We start from the raw sequence: 7,500 nt of genomic DNA, 5'->3' as shown, positions 1-7,500 counted from the left end.
GAACACCGGACACCGCCCGCGGCCCGTCCGAGGACGAGGAGCGCAGACGAGCCCGGCCCGCCGGGGGCCCTCTCCGACGCGACCCGAAAGGCCTCATCGATCGGTCGGGGAAGGGGGGAAGAGAGGAAAAGACGAGAGAGAAAACAAAGTAGCAAAAGTAAAGGGGGCTCCCACGGCAGCCCAAAACGGTGGGGTGCTTCCCTGAGACACGCACACACACCACGCACCACACCAGGGCAGCCCGAGCCCACCCCGTGGGGACTGCTTTTTAGTCGGGGCCGGGTGCCGAAGAAGGCCGAGGGAGAGCTCCCGCGAGCCCAACTCCTTTCTTTCCCTCCGGCCAGCCACCGTCCTCTTTCGCTTTCCCCGCTTGGCGGGCTCCAGCTTTAACGCCGGTAAAAAGAACGGCGAGAGAGGGTAAACGGAAAGGTAAAAGGAATGGAGACGAAGGAGGGAGAGGGAGACAGAAAATGAGGTGCCGCCACCTCGGCCAAGCCACCGGGGCCCCTAAGGCAAGCGCGGCAAAGCGGCGAGCCGGACCCGGGCTTGCTTAAATTTCTGCGCCGGGACGTGCGCACGTAACCGGCGGGGCTCGCCGCCGCCGCCACCCTGCCCATCATCGGAGCCCTCTTCCGCAAATCTCACCGAGAACCGGGCGGGGAAGATAATTCGGACCTGGGATCGAGTTCCCGCCGCCACGGTCTTCCAGCGTTCGAGTGCCGGCCTCCGCCGCCGGTCTGTCGTCTCTCGCTCTCGCCCTCGCCCCGCGGGAGAGCCGAACGAACGAGCCGAAACCCTCGGGAAGCGTCGCCACGGCTGCCCAGTGCCCCCTCGCTATCGACGGCAGAGCCGCGGGGGTGACAGCCGCTCGCTAGCGCCGCTTCGGAGACGAGCCACTACTCGCTCCTATAATACGGACAGATAAGTCTCCTCCCGCGGCAGCTAGCAAGACCGGCCGCTAGGCTCAGCGAGGTGGCGCAGCAGCGCAGCCGACAGTTACGATGAGGCAACTGGAGGCAGCGAAAAACAGCGACCCCTTCGGACTCCCGCGGAAGAGGAGCGGCCGACACGTCTACCTCGGCACCTCGGGAGCGCGGCCACGTCTACCTCGGCACCTCGGGAGCGCGGCTAAGTCCGGCGCGAGCCGGAGCTCCCCCTAGCGGCGGCGCGAGCGGAACCGTTCCCTGGAAATGCGGCAGAGTCCCCGCGGAGCCCGGTAGACCTGACGGAAAACTACGCCCCCCCCCCACCAGCGCTCGGCCGCAGGCAGCCGGCAGGTCTACCTCGGCACCTCGGGAGCGCGGCTAAGTCCGGCGCGAGCCGGAGCTCCCGCTAGCGGCGGCGCGAGCGGAACCGTTCCCTGGAAATGCGGCAGAGTCCCCGCGGAGCCCGGTAGACCTGACGGAAAACTACGCCCCCCCCCCACCAGCGCTCGGCCGCAGGCAGCCGGCAGGTCCACCCGGAGGCACGGGCGGAAAGCGGGAAAGATGGCGGCCGAGTCCCCGGCCACCAGGCCTGCCTGGTGTTCCCCCGCGGAGGAGCGAGGGTCTCCCGAGCAGCGGCAGCGGCAGGCGAGCGCCGCAGCAACCCCTCTGCTGCCCGCCCGCTCCCCGCCCGCCCGCCAGGATGCTCGCAAGCTCGAGCGGCGCTGCCGGGCACTCACCAGCCTTTTCTCGCTCGCTCGCTCGGTAGATAGGTAGGGTCTCTTTCGGGCGGGTATTTCTCGGTCCCTTCTCGCCGGACAGATGCCAGCAAGCGGGCAGGGCTGCAGAGAGACGGCCGCGCCCAGGAGCAGGGGCTGGGGCACGCTGCCGGCAGGCACCCAGGGGAGACGCGCGAGCCGCAGAGAGGATCTGTCAGGAGGACCGCCTCGGTGCCCCTGCGTAGGTAAGGAGGACGCGCCGCAGAGCGGGGCTCCCCTCCGCACCGTGCGAGGGACGGGGCGAGCCGGGTCCCTCGTCCCGGGCGGGGCCGGCCGGCTGGCTGCAGGGCGCGAACGCGGCCGTGCAGCCGGCCCCGGCTGCCCGGCGCCGTCCTCGCCGGCAGGGTCCCCGCAGCCCAGGGGCCGCTCGCAGGGGCAGGGACTCCGCCGCCTGCCAGGCGGGGCCAGTGCTCAGCCCGCCCGGGAGCTCCCCGAGGTGCTCGGGGGAGCCGGGCGGGGGAAACGACAACAACCCCCGGCAGGGAAGGAAAAGCGATCTTGGCTCTACGAGCGCTCTATGGGGGGGAGCAGCGCCGGACTCCGAGCAGGAGCTCCTGGCAGGGACAGCTCCGAGAAACAGAGACACGGGTAGGGAGCGCGGGGGGGGGGGGGGGGAAGTGAAGCGCAGCCCTGAGGTGGGGGGGGGGGGGCTGCGCTCGGGCATCCTTTTCCCCAGCCACCGTTCTTCCGCTTCCCTGCTTTGCGGGCTCCGGCTTTAACTCCGGAGAGAGAATGACGAGAGAACGGGAGTGGGAAAGCACAGCGAAGCGGAGGAAAAAAGGGGGGGGGGAGTGTGTTTGTGCGTGCGCGTGAACATTATGAGGTGCCGCCACCTCGTCCCCAGCACCGGGGCCCCAGGAAAGCCCGGGCGACAGCCAGATGCTGCTGAGGCATCTCCGTGCAGGGACGTACCTACCGGGACAGAAAAGCGGTCGGTAAGAAAAACCGTTTGTGCTCCAGCAAATGCTCAGATTACCGCAGGGGCGACGGCAGGGAGGGCTGAAGATCGCGTTCCCCTTGCAAGCTTCTAAGCAGAGACAGACCGAAAGACACTAGCCGCCGCACCTGTGGGTCTGCAGGAGCCGCTGCGCCCCCCCCCCCACCCCCCCACCCCCTCCCGCTTCCCTCCCGACATGGCCGGCCGGCCGCCGGGAGGCTCGCCGGCAGACGCCAGGTCTACCCGAAGGCACGGGCGGAAAGGGGGGGAAGACGGCGGCCGCTCCCGGGCCACCAGGTCTACCTGGCGTCCCCCCGCGGAGGAGCGGAGAGCCCCCGAGCAGCGGTAGGGGGAGGCGAGCGCCGTAGCAACGCCCCGGCAGGGGAGGAAAAGCGTTCTTGGCTCTACGAGCGCTCTAGGGGGGGGAGCAGCGCCGGACTCCGAGCAGGAGCTCCTGGGAGGGACAGCTCCGAGAAACAGACACGGGTAGGGAGCGCGTGGAGGGGTAGGTGGGTGGGTGGGTGGGGGGGGGAAGTGAAGCGCAGCCCTGAGGTCTGGGGGGTGCGTTCGGGCATCCTTTTCCCCAGCCACCTCCCACTGGGCACAAGCCCGGTGCCTCCTTCTCCACCCATCCTCTCCTCCTACAGCTGCCGTGGCAGCAGCGCATCTCCCGACAGCTTCTCCTCCCTTCACAGCACGCACCCACAACGCGTTTCCAGCCGCACTCAAACGGGATCGCAAAGTCAAAGAACGCGTAGCCGGATGTGCGGGGCAGCCACGGGAGACGCAGCCTCCCGACGGAGGGGTCTCCTCTGCACTGGTTGCTGCAGGGATCCGGCTCCTTCAATAGCCCACGCTCAACGAGGGGGCCCCGTTTGTCATAACGGGCAAATCCACGGCGACCGCCACGGCTTTGTGACGGCGGCAGCACCGCGCCCCCGGCCGCTGGCCGCTCGGGGGTGCTCCGGGAGTCACTGCGGGGGGGGGGGGGGGGGGGGGGGACGACCAGGCTCTGCCCAGCCGGCTCGGGGAGGTCCCTCACGGGCTGCTCTTCCTCACTACCTGTGGCGCGCAGGTGCAGCGTGCGGGGGGTCGCAGCTCAACACGGGCAACGGAACGGGGCGTCACGGCCACCTGCGACAAGCGCAGAGCGACCGACATCGGCACGGCAGAGAACCGTGGAATCCCAGACCGGGTTGAGCCGGAAGGGGCCTTAAAGCGCATCCAGATCTACCCCTGCCACGGGCAGGGACACATTCCGCTACAGCAGCTTGCTCGGAGCCCCTGTGTCTCTGTGCACTCCCAGAGCATCCTGGGGATACCCCTAGAGAATCCCAGAGAACGCCTCGGGCACCTGCGGAGCACCCCACGGACTCAGTCAGAGGTCACGCGTCACGATGACCTCGGGGACACGGGGACCACGGGGGTTCCTGTTTGTGGAACACTCCGTGTTCAGGGGTGTGAGGCCACGGAACCCCACGGAACCCCTCAGCAGAAGCTCTAGGAGACGACAGCTGCCCCACGGAACACAAGCTACCGGTGCAGGAGGCAAGAGCAGGTCCTCTGGTGGTTCCCATCTCGGTGTCTCGCAGCCGGTGACGCCCGTGGACACAGGAGCGTGGAACGAGGTGGGTGGCGATTGCGATCCTGGGGTGCTTTAGGAGTTGCCAAGAGCACCTCAGGTGACTTCCCCAGTGTGGCCGCTTTGCAGCGGGTGTGCAGTTGTGCCGCTGAGGCGGCAGCGGAGCTGCGGCCGCTGAGGGGAGCTCCTGGGATCTGGGCTCATTGCTTGTGGGGAGAAGAAGGGGCTGTGGGGATGGGACAGGGGGGAAGGGCTTTAATGTGACAGAGAGGGGAGACTGAGAAGAGATCTCAGGAAGACGTTTTTTCCCTGTGAGGGTGGTGGGACACTGGCACAGGGTGCCCAGAGAAGCTGTGGCTGCCCCATCCCTGGCAGTGTTCAAGATACAGCTCAGAATTCCCTGCCTGTTTCCTTGGGACATGGTTGATTTGCTTTGGAGATAAATCTGCCTCTACAGATCTAACACCAAAAGGAACTGTTCACCTTCAGGTGCACTAGACACACAGATCACTTGCTGTGTCATGTGCACTTCACACAGAATCACAGAATCACAGAATCCCGAGGGTTGGAAGGGACCTCGAAAGATCATCCAGTCCAACCCCCCTCAAGAGCAGGGTAACCCAGAGTACATCACATAGGAACATGTCCAGGCGGGCCTTGAATATCTCCAATGTAGGAGGCTCCACAACCCCCCTGGGCAACCTGTTCCAGTGCTCTGTCACTCTCACAGTAAAGAAAACCCCTGGTTCACCAGTGCCTCAGCAAAAAGGATCATAGAATCATAGAATCAACCGGGTCAGAAAAGAACTTTAAGCTCATCCAGTGCAGGCCTTATCTCAGCACTGTCGAGGCCACCGCTAACCCATGGCACTGAGGGTGTGTGAACACTTCTGGGGTGGTGACTCCATCGCTGCCCTGGGCAGCCTCCTCCAACGCCTGAGCACCCTCTGGGGCAGGAATTGTTCCTCAGCTCCATCTAAACCTGCCCTGGTGCAGCTCGAGGCCGTTTCCTCTCGTCCCATCCCTTGTTCCTTGGGAGCAGAGCCCAGCCCCTCCTGGCTCCATCCTCCTGTCAGGCACTTGGAGGGAGCCATCAAGTCCCCCCTGAGCCTTCTCTTCTCCATCTGAACCCCCCAGCTCCCTCAGCCCTTCCCCATCTCTCTTGTGCTCCAGGCCCTGCACCAGCTCCATTGCCCTTCTCTGGCCCCACTCCAGCCCCTCAAGGTCTCTCTTGCAGTGAGGGACCCAGAGCTGAACACAGGATTCGAGGTGCGGCCTCCCCAGTGCCCGGTGCAGGGGCACAATCCCTGCCCTGGCCCTGCTGCCGCACTGGTGCTGATCCAGCCCACGATGCTGGAGGCTTCCTGGCTGCCTGGGCACGAGCTGCTCACGTTCAGCTCCATCAATCGGCACCTCCAGCTCCTTTCCCATGAGCAGTTTCCAGCTGCTCTTCCCCAGGCCTGCAGTATTGCAGGGGGTTGTTGTGGCCCAAGTGCAGGACCCGGCACTTTGCCTTCCTGAACCTCATCCCATTGGCCCCAGCCCATGGCTCCAGCCTGTCCGGATCCCTCTGCAGAGCTTCCTTCCTTCCAACAAATCAATGCTGCCACCCGAGCTGGTGTCATCTGCACATTTACACGTCCCATTATGGAACAGTACGGACCAGTTTGCACCGGTACAAACCAATGTAGGCCTCTGTGGTCTCAGATACTGCTGGGGTTTCAATATCCCAGTGCTCCCAGTCTCTGCTCCAGGTCTTCCCACTGGCAAGCATGCTCAACTCCCAATCCCTCTCAGTGCTCCCACTACCTGCTGCAGGTGCTCCCACTCCCTTTCAGTCCTTCCCAGTCCCTCCCAGTGCTCCCAGGCAACTTGGCTCTCCGAGCGCTGAGGGGGGGGAGCAGCGCCGGACACCGAGCAGGAGCTCCTGGCAGGGACAGCTCCGAGAAACAGGGACACGGGTAGGGAGCGCGGGTGGGGGGGGGGAAGTGAAGCGCAGCCCTGAGGTGCGGGGGGGGGGGGGGGGGGGGGGTGGGGGGGTGGGGTGCGGTGCGTACGCGTGAACATTATGAGGTGCCGCCACCTCGTCCCCAGCACCGGGGCCCCAGGCAAGCCTAGGCGAGAGCCAGGCCCTGCTGAGGCATCTCCGCGCAGGGACGTACCTGCCGGGACAGAAAAGCGGTCGGTAAGAAAAACCGTTTGTGCTCCAGTAAATGCACAGATTACGGTACTGCAGGGGCGTCGGCAGGGAAGGTTGAAGGTCGCATTCGCCTTCCACATTCGCCCTCGGGCCCCGGCCCTGGCCCCCGCCCCCCCCCCCCCCTCCCCGCCTCCCCCTCCCCCTTGCGCTGGCCGCTGGGCGGAGGGGGCAGGGTTCGGCAGCCTGACGCTCTGCGCCTGCGCGCTCGCCCCCCTCCCGTTCCCCCCCCTCCCCCCCCCCCCGCCCCGGCTCGGCAAGCGGGTTCCCGCCAAGCGAGGTAAACAGCGGCTGCTCCCAGCGGGCGGGCAGTCCCGCGCTCACTTTGCAGGGGCACGGCAGGCAGGTAGGCAGCCGGGAAGGAAGGAGACGGTGGTCGGGGAGCAGGTGGGGAGCCTGGCGCAGGCGGAGGCGGGCCGGGGATGGCGGGCTGGGGGGGGGGGGGGGGGGTGTTGTGTGTGCACGCGTGGGTTGTTTGTTTTTTTTTTTTTTTTCTTTCCCGTTCGGGTTCTCTGTGCGGTTCGTTTGGGGTTTCTCGGTTCGTGTTTTCTTTTCGCTTTTCTCTTCTCTCCTCTCCTTCTTGTTTGGCCCCACGCCCCTTCCCTCCGTCTGATTTTTGGAACCGCGGCAGGGAGGGCAGCGGCGGCGAGGGAAGCCGCGCCCTGTCGGGACTTGCCTTCTGCCGCCTGGCCGCGGAGCCGCGCGACCTCTCGGACAGAAACGAGCCGGCTTTGTTCCGCTCTCGGCAGCTCCCGACACCTCCTCTTTTAATCAAATGAAGGCGTAGGGGAAAGGAGACAGACAGAGAGGGAGGGAGGCAGGGACGGACTGGCGGGCGGACGGACAGACCGAGAACAGAATCCGAGAGAGGAAGGGAAGGAAAATACGAAAGAAGAAACGGGCTGCGGAAGCCTTCCCGAGGGGGGGGGGGGGGGGGGGGTGGTCGACGGGTACCGGGCCGGAGGGCGATCGATCGACCGATGAAAAGAATGAATAAAAAAAACGAAAGGGAGGGGGGGTGGGGGGTGAGACGAATGCGGACGAAGGGGACGGAGGCCGTCTCGGGGCCACGGAACGGTGGG

Source organism: Melopsittacus undulatus, unplaced genomic scaffold (genome assembly GCF_012275295.1).
Source record: "Melopsittacus undulatus isolate bMelUnd1 unplaced genomic scaffold, bMelUnd1.mat.Z mat_scaffold_49_arrow_ctg1, whole genome shotgun sequence".
NCBI classification, from domain to species: Eukaryota; Metazoa; Chordata; class Aves; order Psittaciformes; family Psittaculidae; genus Melopsittacus; species Melopsittacus undulatus.
The sequence above is the reverse complement of the archived record's forward strand: the minus strand, read 5'-3'. Positions refer to the sequence as shown.